Raw genomic sequence first — 23,684 nt, forward strand, 5'->3', positions numbered from 1 at the left:
ACATAGTTTGTCTATTAATATAGCGGCCACCAAATAGAAATTGTTAATAACAACTAAACTTTTAATTAACAAATCAGCAGCACTAGGAAGAAATGTGCATATCAGATACTTTCAAATATCACAAAACTGTAGTGCTATCTGTGGAATTACAGTGAATGTATTGCAATTATTTCCATCGGCCACTTTTTAAGATACATAACAAAGTTTATTTGTTCATTCCAGAACATATTATCATCTTCATCATAATCAACAATTGCCACCAAGCTCAGGAAATCTTTCCCATCTTAAAGTTAATCTTAAATATATCTCTATAACACTGACATGAGCTGTTTCTTTTTAAAACATAAACAGTAATTGAAAAATGTAAATCAATATTTTTTGGAAACCATCATACTCACCATTGTATCCTAATCCTGATTTAATCCTAGTTTGCAGCCTTGATGTTATGAACTAATTATTTCACATATACATTTGCAGAATCCTATGATGTGCCTTTCACAATATCCATACTGCCACTAAAGAATGCAAAACTTGATCTTGAGAGATCTGCAGAGATTAAATGAATGATGAGAGAAAATGCATGTTAATAAACAAATTTATGATTGTGCAGTGGCAGGTGTGCTAATTCTACATTAAATAAGCATGGGACCAATGAAATAAACAGAACGATAATAAATTATTTTGTACTCCAGGTAATGTGTGGTAGTGGTATAGAAGTAGTTGTGGCCGAGTGGTTAAGACGATGGACTTGAAATCCATTGGGGTTTCCCCACGCAGATTCAAATCCTGCCAGCTATGTCTTGCTTTTCGAGCGTGTCAATAACAGAGATCATACTTCCTTGACTCCTTTTTTTTCTAGGAAACTATACTAGCTATTATATTTCACATAGTTTGTCTATTAATATAGCAGCTACCAAATAGAAATTGCAACAGGTTTTAAATGACAATCATGAAATGGAAAGCAATTATTTTTCCACAGAAGCTCATCACAAAATCAACGTGCAGGTAGTTGTGGCCGAGTGGTTAAGGCGATGGACTCGAAATCCATTGGGGATTCCCCGCACAGGTTCAAATCCTGCCAGCTACGTTTTGCTTTTCAAACTTATTTAAAAACACAATATGCATTTAAGATGTAGAAAAGCAAAATATGTTATGTTGAACAATGTAACTGTCTCATCCTAAATCACCTTCACCTGCATCCTATTTCACAATGGACTGCTTTTTGAAGCACGTGATCTCAGACAGTGAGGCTCTTCCTGCATTTTAGGAACATGTCATTAAACCATCTCCAATTTTTTTTACTGTTTCATGATGTAATGGTTATTTATGTGTAGATCTGAGTTAAAATTTGTTTGTTAATAACAACTAAACTTTTAATTAACAAATCAGCAGCACTAGGAAGAAATGTGCATATCAGAAACTTTCAAATATCACAAAACTGTAGTGCTATCTGTGGAATTACAGTGAATGTATTGCAATTATTTCCATCGTCCACTTTTTAAGATACATAACAAAGTTTATTTGTTCATTCCAGAACATATTATCATCTTCATCATAATCAACAATTGCCACCAAGCTCAGGAAATCTTTCCCATCTTAAAGTTAATCTTAAATATATCTCTATAACACTGACATGAGCTGTTTCTTTTTAAAACATAAACAGTAATTGAAAAATTTAAATCAATATTTTTTGGAAACCATCATACTCACCATTGTATCCTAATCCTGATTTAATCCTAGTTTGCAGCCTTGATGTTATGAACTAATTATTTCACATATACATTTGCAGAATCCTATGATGTGCCTTTCACAATATCCATACTGCCACTAAAGAATGCAAAATTTGATCTTGAGAGATCTGCAGAGATGAAATGAATGATGAGAGAAAATGCATGTTAATAAACAAATTTATGATTGTGCAGTGGCAGGTGTGCTAATTCTACATTAAATAAGCATGGGACCAATGAAATAAACAGAACGATAATAAATTATTTTGTACTGCAGGTAATGTGTGGTAGTGGTATAGAAGTAGTTGTGGCCGAGTGGTTAAGGCGATGGACTCGCGCAGGTTCAAATCCTGCCAGCTACGTCTTGCTTTTCGAGCATGTCAAAAACAAAGATCATACTTCCTTGACTCCTTTATTTTCTAGGAAACTATACTAGCTATTATATTTCACATAGTTTGTCTATTAATATAGCAGCCACCTAATAGAAATTGCAACAGGTTTTAAATGACAATCATGAAATGGAAAGCAATTATTTTTCCACAGAAGCTCATCACAAAATCAACGTGCAGGTAGTTGTGGCCGAGTGGTTAAGGCGATGGACTCGAAATCCATTGGGGATTCCCCGCACAGGTTCAAATCCTGCCAGCTACGTTTTGCTTTTCAAACATATTTAAAAACACAATATGCATTTAAGATGTAGAAAAGCAAAATATGTTATGTTGAACAATGTAACTGTCTCATCCTAAATCACCTTCACCTGCATCCTATTTCACAATGGACTGCTTTTTGAAGCACGTGATCTCAGACAGTGAGGCTCTTCCTGCATTTTAGGAACATGTCATTAAACCATCTCCAATTTTTTTTACTGTTTCATGATGTAATGGTTATTTATGTGTAGATCTGAGTTAAAATTAGTGTTGTTAATAACAACTAAACTTTTAATTAACAAATCAGCAGCACTAGGAAGAAATGTGCATATCAGATACTTTCAAATATCACAAAACTGTAGTGCTATCTGTGGAATTACAGTGAATGTATTGCAATTATTTCCATCGGCCACTTTTTAAGATACATAACAAAGTTTATTTGTTCATTCCAGAACATATTATCATCTTCATCATAATCAACAATTGCCACCAAGCTCAGGAAATCTTTCCCATCTTAAAGTTAATCTTAAATATATCTCTATAACACTGACATGAGCTGTTTCTTTTTAAAACATAAACAGTAATTGAAAAATTTAAATCAATATTTTTTGGAAACCATCATACTCACCATTGTATCCTAATCCTGATTTAATCCTAGTTTGCAGCCTTGATGTTATGAACTAATTATTTCACATATACATTTGCAGAATCCTATGATGTGCCTTTCACAATATCCATACTGCCACTAAAGGTGCAAAATTTGATCTTGAGAGATCTGCAGAGATGAAATGAATAATGAGAGAAAATGCATGTTAATAAGCAAATTTATGATTGTGCAGTGGCAGGTGTGCTAATTCTACATTAAATAAGCATGGGACCAATGAAATAAACAGAACGATAATAAATTATTTTGTACTCCAGGTAATGTGTGGTAGTGGTTTAGAAGTAGTTGTGGCCGAGTGGTTAAGGCGATGGACTCGAAATCCATAGGGGTTTCCCCGCGCAGATTCAAATCCTGCCAGCTACGTCTTGCTTTTCAAGCGTGTCAAAAACAGAGATCATACTTCCTTGACTCCTTTATTTTCTAGGAAACTATACTAGCTATTATATTTCCCATAGTTTGTCTATTAATTTAGCAGCTACCAAATAGAAATTGCAACAGGTTTTAAATGACAATCATGAAATGGAAAGCAATTATTTTTCCACAGAAGCTCATCACAAAATCAACGTGCAGGTAGTTGTGGCCGAGTGGTTAAGGCGATGGACTCGCGCAGGTTCAAATCCTGCCAGCTACGTTTTGCTTTTCAAACTTATTTAAAAACACAATATGCATTTAAGATGTAGAAAAGCAAAATATGTTATGTTAAACAATGTAACTGTCTCATCCTAAATCACCTTCACTTGCATCCTATTTCACAATGGACTGCTTTTTGAAGCACGTGATCTCAGACAGTGAGGCTCTTCCTGCATTTTAGGAACATGTCATCAAACCATCTCCAAATTTTTTTTACTGTTTCATGATGTAATGGTTATTTATGTGTAGATCTGAGTTAAAATTAGTTTTGTTAATAACAACTAAACTTTTAATTAACAAATCAGCAGCACTAGGAAGAAATGTGCATATCAGATACTTTCAAATATCACACAACTGTAGTGCTATCTGTGGAATTACAGTGAATGTATTGCAATTATTTCCATCGGCCACTTTTTAAGATACATAACAAAGTTTATTTGTTCATTCCAGAACATATTATCATCTTCATCATAATCAACAATTGCCACCAAGCTCAGGAAATCTTTCCCATCTTAAAGCTAATCTTAAATATATCTCTATAACACTGACATGAGCTGTTTCTTTTTAAAACATAAACAGTAATTGAAAAATTTAAATCAATATTTTTTGGAAACCATCATACTCACCATTGTATCCTAATCCTGATTTAATCCTAGTTTGCAGCCTTGATGTTATGAACTAATTATTTCACATATACATTTGCAGAATCCTATGATGTGCCTTTCACAATATCCATACTGCCACTAAAGAATGCAAAACTTGATCTTGAGAGATCTGCAGAGATTAAATGAATGATGAGAGAAAATGCATGTTAATAAACAAATTTATGATTGTGCAGTGGCAGGTGTGCTAATTCTACATTAAATAAGCATGGGACCAATGAAATAAACAGAACGATAATAAATTATTTTGTACTCCAGGTAATGTGTGGTAGTGGTATAGAAGTAGTTGTGGCCGAGTGATTAAGACGATGGACTTGAAATCCATTGGGGTTTCCCCACGCAGATTCAAATCCTGCCAGCTACGTCTTGCTTTTCAAGCGTGTCAATAACAGAGATCATACTTCCTTGACTCCTTTTTTTTCTAGGAAACTATACTAGCTATTATATTTCACAGAGTTTGTCTATTAATATAGCAGCTACCAAATAGAAATTGCAACAGGTTTTAAATGACAATCATGAAATGGAAAGCAATTATTTTTCCACAGAAGCTCATCACAAAATCAGTGTGCAGGTAGTTGTGGCCGAGTGGTTAAGGCGATGGACTCGAAATCCATTGGGGATTCCCCGCACAGGTTCAAATCCTGCCAGCTACGTTTTGCTTTTCAAACTTATTTAAAAACACAATATGCATTTAAGATGTAGAAAAGCAAAATATGTTATTTTGAACAATGTAACTGTCTCATCCTAAATCACCTTCACCTGCATCCTATTTCACAATGGACTGCTTTTTGAAGCACGTGATCTCAGACAGTGAGGCTCTTCCTGCATTTTAGGAACATGTCATTAAACCATCTCCAATTTTTTTTACTGTTTCATGATGTAATGGTTATTTATGTGTAGATCTGAGTTAAAATTTGTTTGTTAATAACAACTAAACTTTTAATTAACAAATCAGCAGCACTAGGAAGAAATGTGCATATCAGATACTTTCAAATATCACAAAACTGTAGTGCTATCTGTGGAATTACAGTGAATGTATTGCAATTATTTCCATCGTCCACTTTTTAAGATACATAACAAAGTTTATTTGTTCATTCCAGAACATTTTATCATCTTCATCATAATCAACAATTGCCACCAAGCTCAGGAAATCTTTCCCATCTTAAAGTTAATCTTAAATATATCTCTATAACACTGACATGAGCTGTTTCTTTTTAAAACATAAACAGTAATTGAAAAATTTAAATCAATATTTTTTGGAAACCATCATACTCACCATTGTATCCTAATCCTGATTTAATCCTAGTTTGCAGCCTTGATGTTATGAACTAATTATTTCACATATACATTTGCAGAATCCTATGATTTGCCTTTCACAATATCCATACTGCCACTATAGAATGCAAAATTTGATCTTGAGAGATCTGCAGAGATGAAATGAATGATGAGAGAAAATGCATGTTAATAAACAAATTTATGATTGTGCAGTGGCAGGTGTGCTAATTCTACATTAAATAAGCATGGGACCAATGAAATAAACAGAACGATAATAAATTATTTTGTACTGCAGGTAATGTGTGGTAGTGGTATAGAAGTAGTTGTGGCCGAGTGGTTAAGGCGATGGACTCGCGCAGGTTCAAATCCTGCCAGCTACGTCTTGCTTTTCGAGCATGTCAAAAACAAAGATCATACTTCCTTGACTCCTTTATTTTCTAGGAAACTATACTAGCTATTATATTTCACATAGTTTGTCTATTAATATAGCAGCCACCTAATAGAAATTGCAACAGGTTTTAAATGACAATCATGAAATGGAAAGCAATTATTTTTCCACAGAAGCTCATCACAAAATCAACGTGCAGGTAGTTGTGGCCGAGTGGTTAAGGCGATGGACTCAAAATCCATTGGGGATTCCCCGCACAGGTTCAAATCCTGCCAGCTACGATTTGCTTTTCAAACATATTTAAAAACACAATATGCATTTAAGATGTAGAAAAGCAAAATATGTTATGTTGAACAATGTAACTGTCTCATCCTAAATCACCTTCACCTGCATCCTATTTCACAATGGACTGCTTTTTGAAGCACGTGATCTCAGACAGTGAGGCTCTTCCTGCATTTTAGGAACATGTCATTAAACCATCTCCAATTTTTTTTACTGTTTCATGATGTAATGGTTATTTATGTGTAGATCTGAGTTAAAATTAGTTTTGTTAATAACAACTAAACTTTTAATTAACAAATCAGCAGCACTAGGAAGAAATGTGCATATCAGATACTTTCAAATATCACAAAACTGTAGTGCTATCTGTGGAATTACAGTGAATGTATTGCAATTATTTCCATCGGCCACTTTTTAAGATACATAACAAAGTTTATTTGTTCATTCCAGAACATATTATCATCTTCATCATAATCAACAATTGCCACCAAGCTCAGGAAATCTTTCCCATCTTAAAGTTAATCTTAAATATATCTCTATAACACTGACATGAGCTGTTTCTTTTTAAAACATAAACAGTAATTGAAAAATTTAAATCAATATTTTTTGGAAACCATCATACTCACCATTGTATCCTAATCCTGATTTAATCCTAGTTTGCAGCCTTGATGTTATGAACTAATTATTTCACATATACATTTGCAGAATCCTATGATGTGCCTTTCACAATATCCATACTGCCACTAAGGGTGCAAAATTTGATCTTGAGAGATCTGCAGAGATGAAATGAATAATGAGAGAAAATGCATGTTAATAAGCAAATTTATGATTGTGCAGTGGCAGGTGTGCTAATTCTACATTAAATAAGCATGGGACCAATGAAATAAACAGAACGATAATAAATTATTTTGTACTCCAGGTAATGTGTGGTAGTGGTTTAGAAGTAGTTGTGGCCGAGTGGTTAAGGCGATGGACTTGAAATCCATTGGGGTTTCCCCGCGCAGATTCAAATCCTGCCAGCTACGTCTTGCTTTTCGAGCGTGTCAAAAACAGAGATCATACTTCCTTGACTCCTTTATTTTCTAGGAAACTATACTAGCTATTATATTTCCCATAGTTTGTCTATTAATTTAGCAGCTACCAAATAGAAATTGCAACAGGTTTTAAATGACAATCATGAAATGGAAAGCAATTATTTTTCCACAGAAGCTCATCACAAAATCAACGTGCAGGTAGTTGTGGCCGAGTGGTTAAGGCGATGGACTCGCGCAGGTTCAAATCCTGCCAGCTACGTTTTGCTTTTCAAACTTATTTAAAAACACAATATGCATTTAAGATGTAGAAAAGCAAAATATGTTATGTTAAACAATGTAACTGTCTCATCCTAAATCACCTTCACTTGCATCCTATTTCACAATGGACTGCTTTTTGAAGCACGTGATCTCAGACAGTGAGGCTCTTCCTGCATTTTAGGAACATGTCATGAAACCATCTCCAAATTTTTTTTACTGTTTCATGATGTAATGGTTATTTATGTGTAGATCTGAGTTAAAATTAGTTTTGTTAATAACAACTAAACTTTTAATTAACAAATCAGCAGCACTAGGAAGAAATGTGCATATCAGATACTTTCAAATATCACACAACTGTAGTGCTATCTGTGGAATTACAGTGAATGTATTGCAATTATTTCCATCGGCCACTTTTTAAGATACATAACAAAGTTTATTTGTTCATTCCAGAACATATTATCATCTTCATCATAATCAACAATTGCCACCAAGCTCAGGAAATCTTTCCCATCTTAAAGTTAATCTTAAATATATCTCTATAACACTGACATGAGCTGTTTCTTTTTAAAACATAAACAGTAATTGAAAAATTTAAATCAATATTTTTTGGAAACCATCATACTCACCATTGTATCCTAATCCTGATTTAATCCTAGTTTGCAGCCTTGATGTTATGAACTAATTATTTCACATATACATTTGCAGAATCCTATGATGTGCCTTTCACAACATCCATACTGCCACTAAAGAATGCAAAACTTGATCTTGAGAGATCTGCAGAGATTAAATGAATGATGAGAGAAAATGCATGTTAATAAACAAATTTATGATTGTGCAGTGGCAGGTGTGCTAATTCTACATTAAATAAGCATGGGACCAATGAAATAAACAGAACGATAATAAATTATTTTGTACTCCAGGTAATGTGTGGTAGTGGTATAGAAGTAGTTGTGGCCGAGTGGTTAAGACGATGGACTTGAAATCCATTGGGGTTTCCCCACGCAGATTGAAATCCTGCCAGCTACGTCTTGCTTTTCGAGCGTGTCAATAACAGAGATCATACTTCCTTGACTCCTTTTTTTTCTAGGAAACTATACTAGCTATTATATTTCACATAGTTTGTCTATTAATATAGCAGCTACCAAATAGAAATTGCAACAGGTTTTAAATGACAATCATGAAATGGAAAGCAATTATTTTTCCACAGAAGCTCATCACAAAATCAACGTGCAGGTAGTTGTGGCCGAGTGGTTAAGGCGATGGACTCGCGCAGGTTCAAATCCTGCCAGCTATGTTTTGCTTTTCAAACTTATTTAAAAACACAATATGCATTTAAGATGTAGAAAAGCAAAATATGTTATGTTAAACAATGTAACTGTCTCATCCTAAATCACCTTCACTTGCATCCTATTTCACAATGGACTGCTTTTTGAAGCACGTGATCTCAGACAGTGAGGCTCTTCCTGCATTTTAGGAACATGTCATCAAACCATCTCCAAATTTTTTTTACTGTTTCATGATGTAATGGTTATTTATGTGTAGATCTGAGTTAAAATTTATTTTGTTAATAACAACTAAACTTTTAATTAACAAATCAGCAGCACTAAGAAGAAATGTGCATATCAGATACATTCAAATATCACAAAACTGTAGTGCTATCTGTGGAATTACAGTGAATGTATTGCAATTATTTCCATCGGCCACTTTTTAAGATACATAACAAAGTTTATTTGTTCATTCCAGAACATATTATCATCTTCATCATAATCAACAATTGCCACCAAGCTCAGGAAATCTTTCCCATCTTAAAGTTAATCTTAAATATATCTCTATAACACTGACATGAGCTGTTTCTTTTTAAAACATAAACAGTAATTGAAAAATTTAAATCAATATTTTTTGGAAACCATCATACTCACCATTGTATCCTAATCCTGATTTAATCCTAGTTTGCAGCCTTGATGTTATGAACTAATTATTTCACATATACATTTGCAGAATCCTATGATGTGCCTTTCACAATATCCATACTGCCACTAAAGAATGCAAAATTTGATCTTGAGAGATCTGCAGAGATGAAATGAATGATGAGAGAAAATGCATGTTAATAAACAAATTTATGATTGTGCAGTGGCAGGTGTGCTAATTCTACATTAAATAAGCATGGGACCAATGAAATAAACAGAACGATAATAAATTATTTTGTACTCCAGGTAATGTCGGGTAGTTGTATAGACGTAGTTGTGGCCGAGTGGTTAAGGCGATGGACTTGAAATCCATTGGGGTTTCCCCGCGCAGATTCAAATCCTGCCAGCTACGTCTTGCTTTTTGAGCATGTAAAAAACAAAGATCATACTTCCTTGACTCCTTTATTTTCTAGGAAACTATACTAGCTATTATATTTCACATAGTTTGTCTATTAATATAGCAGCCACCTAATAGAAATTGCAACAGGTTTTAAATGACAATCATAAAATGCAAAGCAATTATCTTTCCACAGAAGATCATCACAAAATCAACGTGCAGGTAGTTGTGGCCGAGTGGTTAAGGCGATGGACTCGCGCAGGTTCAAATCCTGCCAGCTACGTCTTGCTTTTCGAGCATGTCAAAAACAAAGATCATACTTCCTTGACTCCTTTATTTTCTAGGAAACTATACTAGCTATTATTTTTCACATAGTTTGTCTATTAATATAGCAGCCACCTAATAGAAATTGCAACAGGTTTTAAATGACAATCATGAAATGGAAAGCAATTATTTTTCCACAGAAGCTCATCACAAAATCAATGTGCAGGTAGTGGTGGCCGAGTGGTTAAGGCGATGGACTCGCGCAGGTTGAAATCCTGCCAGCTACGTTTTGCTTTTCAAACTTATTTAAAAACACAATATGCATTTAAGATGTAGAAAAGCAAAATATGTCATGTTAAACAATGTAACTGTCTCATCCTAAATCACCTTCACTTGCATCCTATTTCACAATGGACTGCTTTTTGAAGCACGTGATCTCAGACAGTGAGGCTCTTCCTGCATTTTAGGAGCATGTCATCAAACCATCTCCAAATTTTTTTTACTGTTTCATGATGTAATGGTTATTTATGTGTAGATCTGAGTTAAAATTAGTTTTGTTAATAACAACTAAACTTTTAATTAACAAATCAGCAGCACTAGGAAGAAATGTGCATATCAGATACTTTCAAATATCACAAAACTGTAGTGCTATCTGTGGAATTACAGTGAATGTATTGCAATTATTTCCATCGGCCACTTTTTAAGATACATAACAAAGTTTATTTGTTCATTCCAGAACATATTATCATCTTCATCATAATCAACAATTGCCACCAAGCTCAGGAAATCTTTCCCATCTTAAAGTTAATCTTAAATATATCTCTATAACACTGACATGAGCTGTTTCTTTTAAAAACATAAACAGTAATTGAAAAATTTAAATCAATATTTTTTGGAAACCATCATACTCACCATTGTATCCTAATCCTGATTTAATCCTAGTTTGCAGCCTTGATGTTATGAACTAATTATTTCACATATACATTTGCAGAATCCTATGATGTGCCTTTCACAATATCCATACTGCCACTAAAGAATGCAAAATTTGATCTTGAGAGATCTGCAGAGATGAAATGAATGATGAGAGAAAATGCATGTTAATAATCAAATTTATGATTGTGCAGTGGCAGGTGTGCTAATTCTACATTAAATAAGCATGGGACCAATGAAATAAACAGAACGATAATAAATTATTTTGTACTCCAGGTAATATCTGGTAGTGGTATAAAAGTAGTTGTGGCTGAGTGGTAAAGGCGATGGACTCGAAATCCATTGGGGATTCCCCGCGCAGGTTCAAATCCTGCCAGCTACGTTTTGCTTTTCGAGCGTGTCAAAAACAGAGATCATACTTCCTTGACTCCTTTATTTTCTAGGAAACTATACTAGCTATTATATTTCCCATAGTTTGTCTATTAATATAGCAGCTACCAAATAGAAATAGCAACAGGTTTTAAATGACAATCATGAAATGGAAAGCAATTATTTTTCCACAGAAGCTCATCACAAAATCAACGTGCAGGTAGTTGTGGCCGAGTGGTTAAGGCGATGGACTCGCGCAGGTTCAAATCCTGCCAGCTACGTTTTGCTTTTCAAACTTATTTAAAAACACAATATGCATTTAAGATGTAGAAAAGCAAAATATGTTATGTTAAACAATGTAACTGTCTCATCCTAAATCACCTTCACTTGCATCCTATTTCACAATGGACTGCTTTTTGAAGCACGTGATCTCAGACAGTGAGGCTCTTCCTGCATTTTAGGAGCATGTCATCAAACCATCTCCAAATTTTTTTTACTGTTTCATGATGTAATGGTTATTTATGTGTAGATCTGAGTTAAAATTTGTTTTGTTAATAACAACTAAACTTTTAATTAACAAATCAGCAGCACTAGGAAGAAATGTGCATATCAGATACTTTCAAATATCACAAAACTGTAGTGCTATCTGTGGAATTACAGTGAATGTATTGCAATTATTTCCATCGGCCACTTTTTAAGATACATAACAAAGTTTATTTGTTCATTCCAGAACATATTATCATCTTCATCATAATCAACAATTGCCACCAAGCTCAGGAAATCTTTCCCATCTTAAAGTTAATCTTAAATATATCTCTATAACACTGACATGAGCTGTTTCTTTTTAAAACATAAACAGTAATTGAAAAATTTAAATCAATATTTTTTGGAAACCATCATACTCACCATTGTATCCTAATCCTGATTTAATCCTAGTTTGCAGCCTTGATGTTATGAACTAATTATTTCACATATACATTTGCAGAATCCTATGATGTGCCTTTCACAATATCCATACTGCCACTAAAGAATGCAAAACTTGATCTTGAGAGATCTGCAGAGATGAAATGAATGATGAGAGAAAATGCATGTTAATAAACAAATTTATGATTGTGCAGTGGCAGGTGTGCTAATTCTACATTAAATAAGCATGGGACCAATGAAATAAACAGAACGATAATAAATTATTTTGTACTCCAGGTAATGTGTGGTAGTGGTATAGAAGTAGTTGTGGCCGAGTGGTTAAGACGATGGACTTTAAATCCATTGGGGTTTCCCCACGCAGATTCAAATCCTGCCAGCTACGTCTTGCTTTTCGAGCGTGTCACAAACAGAGATCATACTTCCTTGACTCCTTTATTTTCTAGGAAACTATACTAGCTATTATATTTCACATAGTTTGTCTATTAATATAGCAGCTACCAAATAGAAATTGCAACAGGTTTTAAATGACAATCATGAAATGGAAAGCAATTATATTTCCACAGAAGCTCATCACAAAATCAACATGCAGGTAGTTGTGGCCGAGTGGTTAAGGCGATGGACTCGAAATCCATTGGGGATTCCCCGCACAGGTTCAAATCCTGCCAGCTACGTTTTGCTTTTCAAAGTTATTTAAAAACACAATATGCATTTAAGATGTAGAAAAGCAAAATATGTTATGTTAAACAATGTAACTGTCTCATCCTAAATCACCTTCACTTGCATCCTATTTCACAATGGACTGCTTTTTGAAGCACGTGATCTCAGACAGTGAGGCTCTTCCTGCATTTTAGGAACATGTCATCAAACCATCTCCAAATTTTTTTTACTGTTTCATGATATAATGGTTATTTATGTGTAGATCTGAGTTAAAATTTGTTTTGTTAATAACAACTAAACTTTTAATTAACAAATCAGCAGCACTAGGAAGAAATGTGCATATCAGATACTTTCAAATATCACAAAACTGTAGTGCTATCTGTGGAATTACAGTGAATGTATTGTAATTATTTCCATCGGCCACTTTTTAAGATACATAACAAAGTTTATTTGTTCATTCCAGAACATATTATCATTTTCATCATAATCAACAATTGCCACCAAGCTCAGGAAATCTTTCCCATCTTAAAGTTAATCTTAAATATATCTCTATAACACTGACATGAGCTGTTTCTTTTAAAAACATAAACAGTAATTGAAAAATTTAAATCAATATTTTTTGGAAACCATCATACTCACCATTGTATCCTAATCCTGATTTAATCCTAGTTTGCAGCCTTGATGTTATGAACTAATTATTTCACATATACATTTGCAGAATCCTATGATGTGCCTTTCACAATATCCATACTGCCACTAAAGAATGCAAAATTTGATCTTGAGAGATCTGCAGAGATGAAATGAATGATGAGAGAAAATGCATGTTAATAATCAAATTTATGATTGTGCAGTGGCAGGTGTGCTAATTCTACATTAAATAAGCATGGGACCAATGAAATAAACAGAACGATAATAAATTATTTTGTACTCCAGGTAATATCTGGTAGTGGTGTAGAAGTAGTTGTGGCCGAGTGGTAAAGGCGATGGACTCGAAATCCATTGGGGATTCCCCGTGCAGGTTCAAATCCTGCCAGCTACGTCTTGCTTTTTGAGCATGTTAAAAACAAAGATCATACTTCCTTGAATCCTTTATTTTCTAGGAAACTATACTAGCTATTATATTTCACATAGTTTGTCTATTAATATAGCAGCCACCTAATAGAAATTGCAACAGGTTTTAAATGACAATCATAAAATGCAAAGCAATTATTTTTCCACAGAAGCTCATCACAAAATCAACGTGCAGGTAGTTGTGGCCGAGTGGTTAAGGCGATGGACTCGCGCAGGTTCAAATCCTGCCAGCTACGTCTTGCTTTTCGAGCATGTCAAAAACAAAGATCATACTTCCTTGACTCCTTTATTTTCTAGGAAACTATACTAGCTATTATATTTCACATAGTTTGTCTATTAATATAGCAGCCACCTAATAAAAATTGCAACAGGTTTTAAATGACAATCATGAAATGGAAAGCAATTATTTTTCCACAGAAGCTCATCACAAAATCAACGTGCAGGTAGTTGTGGCCGAGTGGATAAGGCGATGGACTCGCGCAGGTTCAAATCCTGCCAGCTACGTTTTGCTTTTCAAACTTATTTAAAAACACAATATGCATTTAAGATGTAGAAAAGCAAAATATGTTATGTTAAACAATGTAACTGTCTCGTCCTAAATCACCTTCACTTGCATCCTATTTCACAATGGACTGCTTTTTGAAGCACGTGATCTCAGACAGTGAGGCTCTTCCTGCATTTTAGGAACATGTCATCAAACCATCTCCTAATTTTTTTTACTGTTTCATGATGTAATGGTTATTTATGTGTAGATCTGAGTTAAAATTTGTTTTGTTAATAACAACTTAACTTTTAATTAACAAATCAGCAGCACTAGGAAGAAATGTGCATATCAGATACTTTCAAATATCACAAAACTGTAGTGCTATCTGTGGAATTACAGTGAATGTATTGCAATTATTTCCATCGGCCACTTTTTAAGATACATAACAAAGTTTATTTGTTCATTCCAGAACATATTATCATCTTCATCATAATCAACAATTGCCACCAAGCTCAGGAAATCTTTCCCATCTTAAAGTTAATCTTAAATATATCTCTATTACACTGACATGAGCTGTTTCTTTTTAAAACATAAACAGTAATTGAAAAATTTAAATCAATATTTTTTGGAAACCATCATACTCACCATTGTATCCTAATCCTGATTTAATCCTAGTTTGCAGCCTTGATGTTATGAACTAATTATTTCACATATACATTTGCAGAATCCTATGATGTGCCTTTCACAATATCCATACTGCCACTAAAGAATGCAAAATTTGTTCTTGAGAGATCTGCAGAGATGAAATGAATGATGAGAGAAAATGCATGTTAATAAACAAATTTATGATTGTGCAGAGGCAGGTGTGCTAAATCTACATTAAATAAGCATGGGACCAATGAAATAAACAGAACGATAATAAATTATTTTGAACTCCAGGTAATGTCGGGTAGTTGTATAGAAGTAGTTGTGGCCGAGTGGTTAAGGCGATGGACTCGCGCAGGTTCAAATCCTGCCAGCTACGTCTTGCTTTTTGAGCATGTTAAAAACAAAGATCATACTTCCTTGACTCCTTTATTTTCTAGGAAACTATACTAGCTATTATATTTCACATAGTTTGTCTATTAATATAGCAGCCACCTAATAGAAATTGCAACAGGTTTTAAATGACAATCATAAAATGCAAAGCAATTATTTTTCCACAGAAGCTCATCACAAAATCAACGTGCAGGTAGTTGTGGCCGAGTGGTTAAGGCGATGGACTCGCGCAGGTTCAAATCCTGCCAGCTACGTCTTGCTTTTCGAGCATGTCAAAAACAAAGATCATACTTCCTTGACTCCTTTATTTTCTAGGAAACTATACTAGCTATTATATTTCACATAGTTTGTCTATTAATATAGCAGCCACCTAATAGAAATTGCAACAGGTTTTAAATGACAATCATGAAATGGAAAGCAATTATTTTTCCACAGAAGCTCATCACAAAATCAACGTGCAGGTAGTTGTGGCCGAGTGGTTAAGGCGATGGACTCGCGCAGGTTCAAATCCTGCCAGCTACGTTTTGCTTTTCAAACTTATTTAAAAACACAATATGCATTTAAGATGTAGAAAAGCAAAATATGTTATGTTAAACAATGTAACTGTCTCATCCTAAATCACCTTCACTTGCATCCTATTTCACAATGGACTGCTTTTTGAAGCACGTGATCTCAGACAGTGAGGCTCTTCCTGCATTTTAGGAACATGTCATCAAACCATCTCCAAATTTTTTTTACTGTTTCATGATGTAATGGTTATTTATGTGTAGATCTGAGTTAAAATTTGTTTTGTTAATAACAACTAAACTTTTAATTAACAAATCAGCAGCACTAGGAAGAAATGTGCATATCAGATACTTTCAAATATCACAAAACTGTAGTGCTATCTGTGGAATTACAGTGAATGTATTGCAATTATTTCCATCGGCCACTTTTTAAGATACATAACAAAGTTTATTTGTTCATTCCAGAACATATTATCATCTTCATCATAATCAACAATTGCCACCAAGCTCAGGAAATCTTTCCCATCTTAAAGTTAATCTTAAATATATCTCTATAACACTGACATGAGCTGTTTCTTTTTAAAACATAAACAGTAATTGAAAAATTTAAATCAATATTTTTTGGAAACCATCATACTCACCATTGTATCCTAATCCTGATTTAATCCTAGTTTGCAGCCTTGATGTTATGAACTAATTATTTGACATATACATTTGCAGAATCCTATGATGTGCCTTTCACAATATCCATACTGCCACTAAAGAATGCAAAATTTGATCTTGAGAGATCTGCAGAGATGAAATGAATGATGAGAGAAAATGCATGTTAATAAACAAATTTATGATTGTGCAGAGGCAGGTGTGCTAATTCTACATTAAATAAGCATGGGACAAATGAAATAAACAGAACGATAATAAATTATTTTGTACTCCAGGTAATGTCGGGTAGTTGTATAGAAGTAGTTGTGGCCGAGTGGTTAAGGCGATGGACTTGAAATCCATTGGGGTTTCCCCGCGCAGGTTGAAATCCTGCCAGCTACGTCTTGCTTTTTGAGCATGTAAAAAACAAAGATCATACTTCCTTGACTCCTTTATTTTCTAGGAAACTATACTAGCTATTATATTTCACATAGTTTGTCTATTAATATAGCAGCCACCTAATAGAAATTGCAACAGGTTTTAAATGACAATCATAAAATGCAAAGCAATTATTTTTCCACAGAAGCTCATCACAAAATCAACGTGCAGGTAGTTGTGGCCGAGTGGTTAAGGCGATGGACTCGCGCAGATTCAAATCCTGCCAGCTACGTCTTGCTTTTCGAGCGTGTCAAAAACAGAGATCATACTTCCTTGACTCCTTTATTTTCTAGGAAACTATACTAGCTATTATATTTCACATAGTTTGTCTATTAATATAGCAGCTACCAAATAGAAATTGCAACAGGTTTTAAATGACAATCATGAAATGGAAAGCAATTATTTTTCCACAGAAGCTCATCACAAAATCAACATGCAGGTAGTTGTGGCCGAGTGGTTAAGGCGATGGACTCGAAATCCATTGGGGATTCCCCGCACAGTTTCAAATCCTGCCAGCTACATTTTGCTTTTCAAACTTATTTAAAAACACAATATGCATTTAAGATGTAGAAAAGCAAAATATGTTATGTTGAACAATGTAACTGTCTCATCCTAAATCACCTTCACCTGCATCCTATTTCACAATGGACTGCTTTTTGAAGCACGTGATCTCAGACAGTGAGGCTCTTCCTGCATTTTAGGAACATGTCATTAAACCATCTCCAATTTTTTTTTACTGTTTCATGATGTAATGGTTATTTATGTGTAGATCTGAGTTAAAATTAGTTTTGTTAATAACAACTAAACTTTTAATTAACAAATCAGCAGCACTAGGTAGAAATGTGCTTATCAGATACTTTCAAATATCACAAAACTGTAGTGCTATCTGTGGAATTACAGTGAATGTATTGCAATTATTTCCATCAGCCACATTGTAAGATACATAACAAAGTTTATTTGTTCATTCCAGAACATATTATCATCTTCATCATAATCAACAATTGCCACCAAGCTCAGGAAATCTTTCCCATCTTAAAGTTAATCTTAAATATATCTCTATAACACTGACATGAGCTGTTTCTTTTTAAAACATAAACAGTAATTGAAAAATTTAAATCAATATTTTTTGGAAACCATCATACTCACCATTGTATCCTAATCCTGATTTAATCCTAGTTTGCAGCCTTGATGTTATGAACTAATTATTTCACATATACATTTGCAGAATCCTATGATGTGCCTTTCACAATATCCATACTGCCACTAAAGAATGCAAAATTTGATCTTGAGAGATCTGCAGAGATGAAATGAATGATGAGAGAAAATGCATGTTAATAAACAAATTTATGATTGTGCAGTGGCAGGTGTGCTAATTCTACATTAAATAAGCATGGGACCAATGAAATAAACAGAACGATAATAAATTATTTTGTACTCCAGGTAATGTGTGGTAGTGGTATAGAAGTAGTTGTGGCCGAGTGGTTAAGGCGATGGACTTGAAATCCATTGGGGTTTCCCCGCGCAGGTTCAAATCCTGCCAGCTACGTCTTGCTTTTCGAGCGTGTCAAAAACAGAGATCATACTTCCTTGACTCCTTTATTTTCTAGGAAACTATACTAGCTATTATTTTTCCCATAGTTTGTCTATTAATATAGCAGCTACCAAATAGAAATAGCAACAGGTTTTAAATGACAATCATGAAATGGAAAGCAATTATTTTTCCACAGAAGCTCATCACAAAATCAACGTGCAGGTAGTTGTGGCCGAGTGGTTAAGGTGATGGACTCGCGCAGGTTCAAATCCTGCCAGCTACGTTTTGCTTTTCGAGCGTGTCAAAAACAGAGATCATACTTCCTTGACTCCTTTATTTTCTAGGAAACTATACTAGCTATTATATTTCACATAGTTTGTCTATTAATATAGCAGCTACCAAATAGAAATTGCAACAGGTTTTAAATGACAATCATGAAATGGAAAGCAATTATTTTTCCACAGAAGCTCATCACAAAATCAACATGCAGGTAGTTGTGGCCGAGTGGTTAAGGCGATGGACTCGAAATCCATTGGGGATTCCCCGCACAGGTTCAAATCCTGCCAGCTACGTTTTGCTTTTCAAACTTATTTAAAAACACAATATGCATTTAAGATGTAGAAAAGCAAAATATGTTATGTTGAACAATGTAACTGTCTCATCCTAAATCACCTTCACCTGCATCCTATTTCACAATGGACTGCTTTTTGAAGCACGTGATCTCAGACAGTGAGGCTTTTCCTGCATTTTAGGAACATGTCATTAAACCATCTCCAATTTTTTTTTACTGTTTCATGATGTAATGGTTATTTATGTGTAGATCTGAGTTAAAATTAGTTTTGTTAATAACAACTAAACTTTTAATTAACAAATCAGCAGCACTAGGAAGAAATGTGCATATCAGATACTTTCAAATATCACACAACTGTAGTGCTATCTGTGGAATTACAGTGAATGTATTGCAATTATTTCCATCGGCCACTTTTTAAGATACATAACAAAGTTTATTTGTTCATTCCAGAACATATTATCATCTTCATCATAATCAACAATTGCCACCAAGCTCAGGAAATCTTTCCCATCTTAAAGTTAATCTTAAATATATCTCTATAACACTGACATGAGCTGTTTCTTTTTAAAACATAAACAGTAATTGAAAAATTTAAATCAATATTTTTTGGAAACCATCAAACTCACTATTGTATCCTAATCCTGATTTAATCCTAGTTTGCAGCCTTGATGTTATGAACTAATTATTTCACATATACATTTGCAGAATCCTATGATGTGCCTTTCACAATATCCATACTGCCACTAAAGAATGCAAAATTTGATCTTGAGAGATCTGCAGAGATGAAATGAATGATGAGAGAAAATGCATGTTAATAAACAAATTTATGATTGTGCAGTGGCAGGTGTGCTAATTCTACATTAAATAAGCATGGGACCAATGAAATAAACAGAACGATAATAAATTATTTTGTACTCCAGGTAATGTGTGGTAGTGGTATAGAAGTAGTTGTGGCCGAGTGGTTAAGGCGATGGACTTGAAATCCATTGGGGTTTCCCCGCGCAGGTTCAAATCCTGCCAGCTACGTCTTGCTTTTCGAGCGTGTCAAAAACAGAGATCATACTTCCTTGACTCCTTTATTTTCTAGGAAACTATACTAGCTATTATATTTCCCATAGTTTGTCTATTAATATAGCAGCTACCAAATAGAAATAGCAACAGGTTTTAAATGACAATCATGAAATGGAAAGCAATTATTTTTCCACAGAAGCTCATCACAAAATCAACATGCAGGTAGTTGTGGCCGAGTGGTTAAGGCGATGGACTCGCGCAGGTTCAAATCCTGCCAGCTACGTTTTGCTTTTCAAAGTTATTTAAAAACACAATATGCATTTAAGATGTAGAAAAGCAAAATATGTTATGTTAAACAATGTAACTGTCTCATCCTAAATCACCTTCACTTGCATCCTATTTCACAATGGACTGCTTTTTGAAGCACGTGATCTCAGACAGTGAGGCTCTTCCTGCATTTTAGGAACATGTCATCAAACCATCTCCAAATTTTTTTTACTGTTTCATGATGTAATGGTTATTTATGTGTAGATCTGAGTTAAAATTTGTTTTGTTAATAACAACTAAACTTTTATTTAACAAATCAGCAGCACTAGGAAGAAATGTGCATATCAGATACTTTCAAATATCACAAAACTGTAGTGCTATCTGTGGAATTACAGTGAATGTATTGCAATTATTTCCATCGGCCACTTTTTAAGATACATAACAAAGTTTATTTGTTCATTCCAGAACATATTATCATCTTCATCTTAATCAACAATTGCCACCAAGCTCAGGAAATCTTTCCCATCTTAAAGTTAATCTTAAATATATCTCTATAACACTGACATGAGCTGTTTCTTTTAAAAACATAAACAGTAATTGAAAAATTTAAATCAATATTTTTTGGAAACCATCATACTCACCATTGTATCCTAATCCTGATTTAATCCTAGTTTGCAGCCTTGATGTTATGAACTAATTATTTCACATATACATTTGCAGAATCCTATGATGTGCCTTTCACAATATCCATACGGCCACTAAAGAATGCAAAATTTGATCTTGAGAGATCTGCAGAGATGAAATGAATGATGAGAGAAAATGCATGTTAATAATCAAATTTATGATTGTGCAGTGGCAGGTGTGCTAATTCTACATTAAATAAGCATGGGACCAATGAAATAAACAGAACGATAATAAATTATTTTGTACTCCAGGTAATATCTGGTAGTGGTATAGAAGTAGTTGTGGCCTAGTGGTAAAGGCGAGGGACTCGAAATCCATTGGGGATTCCCCGCGCAGGTTCAAATCCTGCCAGCTACGTTTTGCTTTTCGAGCGTGTCAAAAACTCCTTTTCGAGCGTGTCAAAAACTCCTTTATTTTCTAGGAAACTATACTAGCTATTATATTTCCCATAGTTTGTCTATTAATATAGCAGCTACCAAATAGAAATTGCAACAGGTTTTAAATGACAATCATAAAATGCAAAGCAATTATTTTTCCACAGAAGCTCATCACAAAATCAACGTGCAGGTAGTTGTGGCCGAGTGGTTAAGGCGATGGACTCGCGCAGGTTCAAATCCTGCCAGCTACGTCTTGCTTTTCGAGCATGTCAAAAACAAAGATCATACTTCCTTGACTCCTTTATTTTCTATGAAACTATACTAGCTATTATATTTCACATAGTTTGTCTATTAATATAGCAGCCACCTAATAGAAATTGCAACAGGTTTTAAATGACAATCATGAAATGGAAAGCAATTATTTTTCCACAGAAGCTCATCACAAAATCAACGTGCAGGTAGTTGTGGCCGAGTGGTTAAGGCGATGGACTCGCGCAGGTTCAAATCCTGCCAGCTATGTTTTGCTTTTCAAACTTATTTAAAAACACAATATGCATTTAAGATGTAGAAAAGCAAAATATGTTATGTTAAACAATGTAACTGTCTCATCCTAAATCACCTTCACTTGCATCCTATTTCACAATGGACTGCTTTTTGAAGCACGTGATCTCAGACAGTGAGGCTCTTCCTGCATTTTAGGAACATGTCATCAAACCATCTCCTAATTTTTTTTACTGTTTCATGATGTAATGGTTATTTATGTGTAGATCTGAGTTAAAATTAGTTTTGTTAATAACAACTAAACTTTTAATTAACAAATCAGCAGCACTAGGAAGAAATGTGCATATCAGATACTTTCAAATATCACAAAACTGTAGTGCTATCTGTGGAATTACAGTGAATGTATTGCAATTATTTCCATCGGCTACTTTTTAAGATACATAACAAAGTTTATTTGTTCATTCCAGAACATATTATCATCTTCATCATAATCAACAATTGCCACCAAGCTCAGGAAATCTTTCCCATCTTAAAGTTAATCTTAAATATATCTCTATAACACTGACATGAGCTGTTTCTTTTTAAAACATAAACAGTAATTGAAAAATTTAAATCAATATTTTTTGGAAACCATCATACTCACCATTGTATCCTAATCCTCATTTAATCCTAGTTTGCAGCCTTGATGTTATGAACTAATTATTTCACATATAGATTTGCAGAATCCTATGATGTGCCTTTCACAATATCCATACTGCCACTAAAGAATGCAAAATTTCATCTTGAGAGATCTGCAGAGATGAAATGAATGATGAGAGAAAATGCATGTTAATAAACAAATTTATGATTGTGCAGAAGCAGGTGTGCTAATTCTACATTAAATAAGCATGGGACCAATGAAATAAACAAAACGATAATAAATTATTTTGTACTCCAGGTAATGTCGGGTAGTTGTATAGAAGTAGTTGTGGCCGAGTGGTTAAGGCGATGGACTTGAAATCCATTGGGGTTTCCCCGCTCAGGTTCAAATCCAGGTTTACATGCTTTTTGAGCATGTAAAAAACAAAGATCATACTTCCTTGACTCCTTTATTTTCTAGGAAACTATACTAGCTATTATATTTCACATAGTTTGTGTATTAATATAGCAGCCACCTAATAGAAATTGCAACAGGTTTTAAATGACAATCATAAAATGCAAAGCAATTATTTTTCCACAGAAGCTCATCACAAAATCAACGTGCAGGTAGTTGTGGCCGAGTGGTTAAGGCTATGGCCTCGCGCAGGTTCAAATCCTGCCAGCTACGTCTTGCTTTTCGAGCATGTCAAAAACAAAGATCATACTTCCTTGACTCCTTTATTTTCTAGGAAACTATACTAGCTATTATATTTCACATAGTTTGTCTATTAATATAGCAGCCACCTAATAGAAATTGCAACAGGTTTTAAATGACAATCATGAAATGGAAAGCAATTATTTTTCCACAGAAGCTCATCACAAAATCAACGTGCAGGTAGTTGTGGCCGAGTGGTTAAGGCGATGGACTTGCGCAGG

General features: G+C 34.2%; 19 non-coding genes across 19 annotated transcripts; all 19 read left to right on the forward strand.

Moving 5' to 3' along the window:
* The first annotated feature begins 716 nt into the window (after positions 1-716).
* TRNAS-UGA (transfer RNA serine (anticodon UGA)) lies at positions 717-798 on the forward strand. The gene has a single exon. It is a non-coding gene; the product is annotated as a tRNA-Ser (tRNA).
* Positions 799-1,005: 207 nt separating this feature from the next.
* Positions 1,006-1,087, forward strand: TRNAS-CGA (transfer RNA serine (anticodon CGA)). The gene has a single exon. It is a non-coding gene; the product is annotated as a tRNA-Ser (tRNA).
* Positions 1,088-2,296: 1,209 nt separating this feature from the next.
* TRNAS-CGA (transfer RNA serine (anticodon CGA)) lies at positions 2,297-2,378 on the forward strand. The gene has a single exon. It is a non-coding gene; the product is annotated as a tRNA-Ser (tRNA).
* Positions 2,379-3,319: 941 nt separating this feature from the next.
* Positions 3,320-3,401, forward strand: TRNAS-CGA (transfer RNA serine (anticodon CGA)). The gene has a single exon. It is a non-coding gene; the product is annotated as a tRNA-Ser (tRNA).
* A 1,211-nt stretch (positions 3,402-4,612) lies between these two features.
* TRNAS-UGA (transfer RNA serine (anticodon UGA)) lies at positions 4,613-4,694 on the forward strand. The gene has a single exon. It is a non-coding gene; the product is annotated as a tRNA-Ser (tRNA).
* Positions 4,695-4,901: 207 nt separating this feature from the next.
* TRNAS-CGA (transfer RNA serine (anticodon CGA)) lies at positions 4,902-4,983 on the forward strand. The gene has a single exon. It is a non-coding gene; the product is annotated as a tRNA-Ser (tRNA).
* A 1,209-nt stretch (positions 4,984-6,192) lies between these two features.
* Positions 6,193-6,274, forward strand: TRNAL-CAA (transfer RNA leucine (anticodon CAA)). The gene has a single exon. It is a non-coding gene; the product is annotated as a tRNA-Leu (tRNA).
* A 941-nt stretch (positions 6,275-7,215) lies between these two features.
* Positions 7,216-7,297, forward strand: TRNAS-UGA (transfer RNA serine (anticodon UGA)). The gene has a single exon. It is a non-coding gene; the product is annotated as a tRNA-Ser (tRNA).
* A 1,211-nt stretch (positions 7,298-8,508) lies between these two features.
* Positions 8,509-8,590, forward strand: TRNAS-UGA (transfer RNA serine (anticodon UGA)). Its single transcript has one exon. It is a non-coding gene; the product is annotated as a tRNA-Ser (tRNA).
* A 1,211-nt stretch (positions 8,591-9,801) lies between these two features.
* Positions 9,802-9,883, forward strand: TRNAS-UGA (transfer RNA serine (anticodon UGA)). Its single transcript has one exon. It is a non-coding gene; the product is annotated as a tRNA-Ser (tRNA).
* Positions 9,884-11,362: 1,479 nt separating this feature from the next.
* TRNAS-CGA (transfer RNA serine (anticodon CGA)) lies at positions 11,363-11,444 on the forward strand. Its single transcript has one exon. It is a non-coding gene; the product is annotated as a tRNA-Ser (tRNA).
* A 1,500-nt stretch (positions 11,445-12,944) lies between these two features.
* TRNAS-CGA (transfer RNA serine (anticodon CGA)) lies at positions 12,945-13,026 on the forward strand. The gene has a single exon. It is a non-coding gene; the product is annotated as a tRNA-Ser (tRNA).
* Positions 13,027-13,969: 943 nt separating this feature from the next.
* Positions 13,970-14,051, forward strand: TRNAS-CGA (transfer RNA serine (anticodon CGA)). Its single transcript has one exon. It is a non-coding gene; the product is annotated as a tRNA-Ser (tRNA).
* Positions 14,052-17,070: 3,019 nt separating this feature from the next.
* TRNAS-UGA (transfer RNA serine (anticodon UGA)) lies at positions 17,071-17,152 on the forward strand. The gene has a single exon. It is a non-coding gene; the product is annotated as a tRNA-Ser (tRNA).
* A 475-nt stretch (positions 17,153-17,627) lies between these two features.
* Positions 17,628-17,709, forward strand: TRNAS-CGA (transfer RNA serine (anticodon CGA)). The gene has a single exon. It is a non-coding gene; the product is annotated as a tRNA-Ser (tRNA).
* Positions 17,710-18,652: 943 nt separating this feature from the next.
* Positions 18,653-18,734, forward strand: TRNAS-UGA (transfer RNA serine (anticodon UGA)). The gene has a single exon. It is a non-coding gene; the product is annotated as a tRNA-Ser (tRNA).
* A 475-nt stretch (positions 18,735-19,209) lies between these two features.
* On the forward strand, positions 19,210-19,291 carry TRNAS-CGA (transfer RNA serine (anticodon CGA)). Its single transcript has one exon. It is a non-coding gene; the product is annotated as a tRNA-Ser (tRNA).
* Positions 19,292-20,234: 943 nt separating this feature from the next.
* Positions 20,235-20,316, forward strand: TRNAS-UGA (transfer RNA serine (anticodon UGA)). Its single transcript has one exon. It is a non-coding gene; the product is annotated as a tRNA-Ser (tRNA).
* Positions 20,317-21,527: 1,211 nt separating this feature from the next.
* On the forward strand, positions 21,528-21,609 carry TRNAS-CGA (transfer RNA serine (anticodon CGA)). Its single transcript has one exon. It is a non-coding gene; the product is annotated as a tRNA-Ser (tRNA).
* The last annotated feature ends 2,075 nt before the right edge of the window (positions 21,610-23,684 follow it).

This window comes from Taudactylus pleione, unplaced genomic scaffold, assembly GCF_031769625.1.
Source record: "Taudactylus pleione unplaced genomic scaffold, aTauple2 ptg000085l, whole genome shotgun sequence".
In the NCBI taxonomy this organism is placed as follows: domain Eukaryota; kingdom Metazoa; phylum Chordata; class Amphibia; order Anura; family Myobatrachidae; genus Taudactylus; species Taudactylus pleione.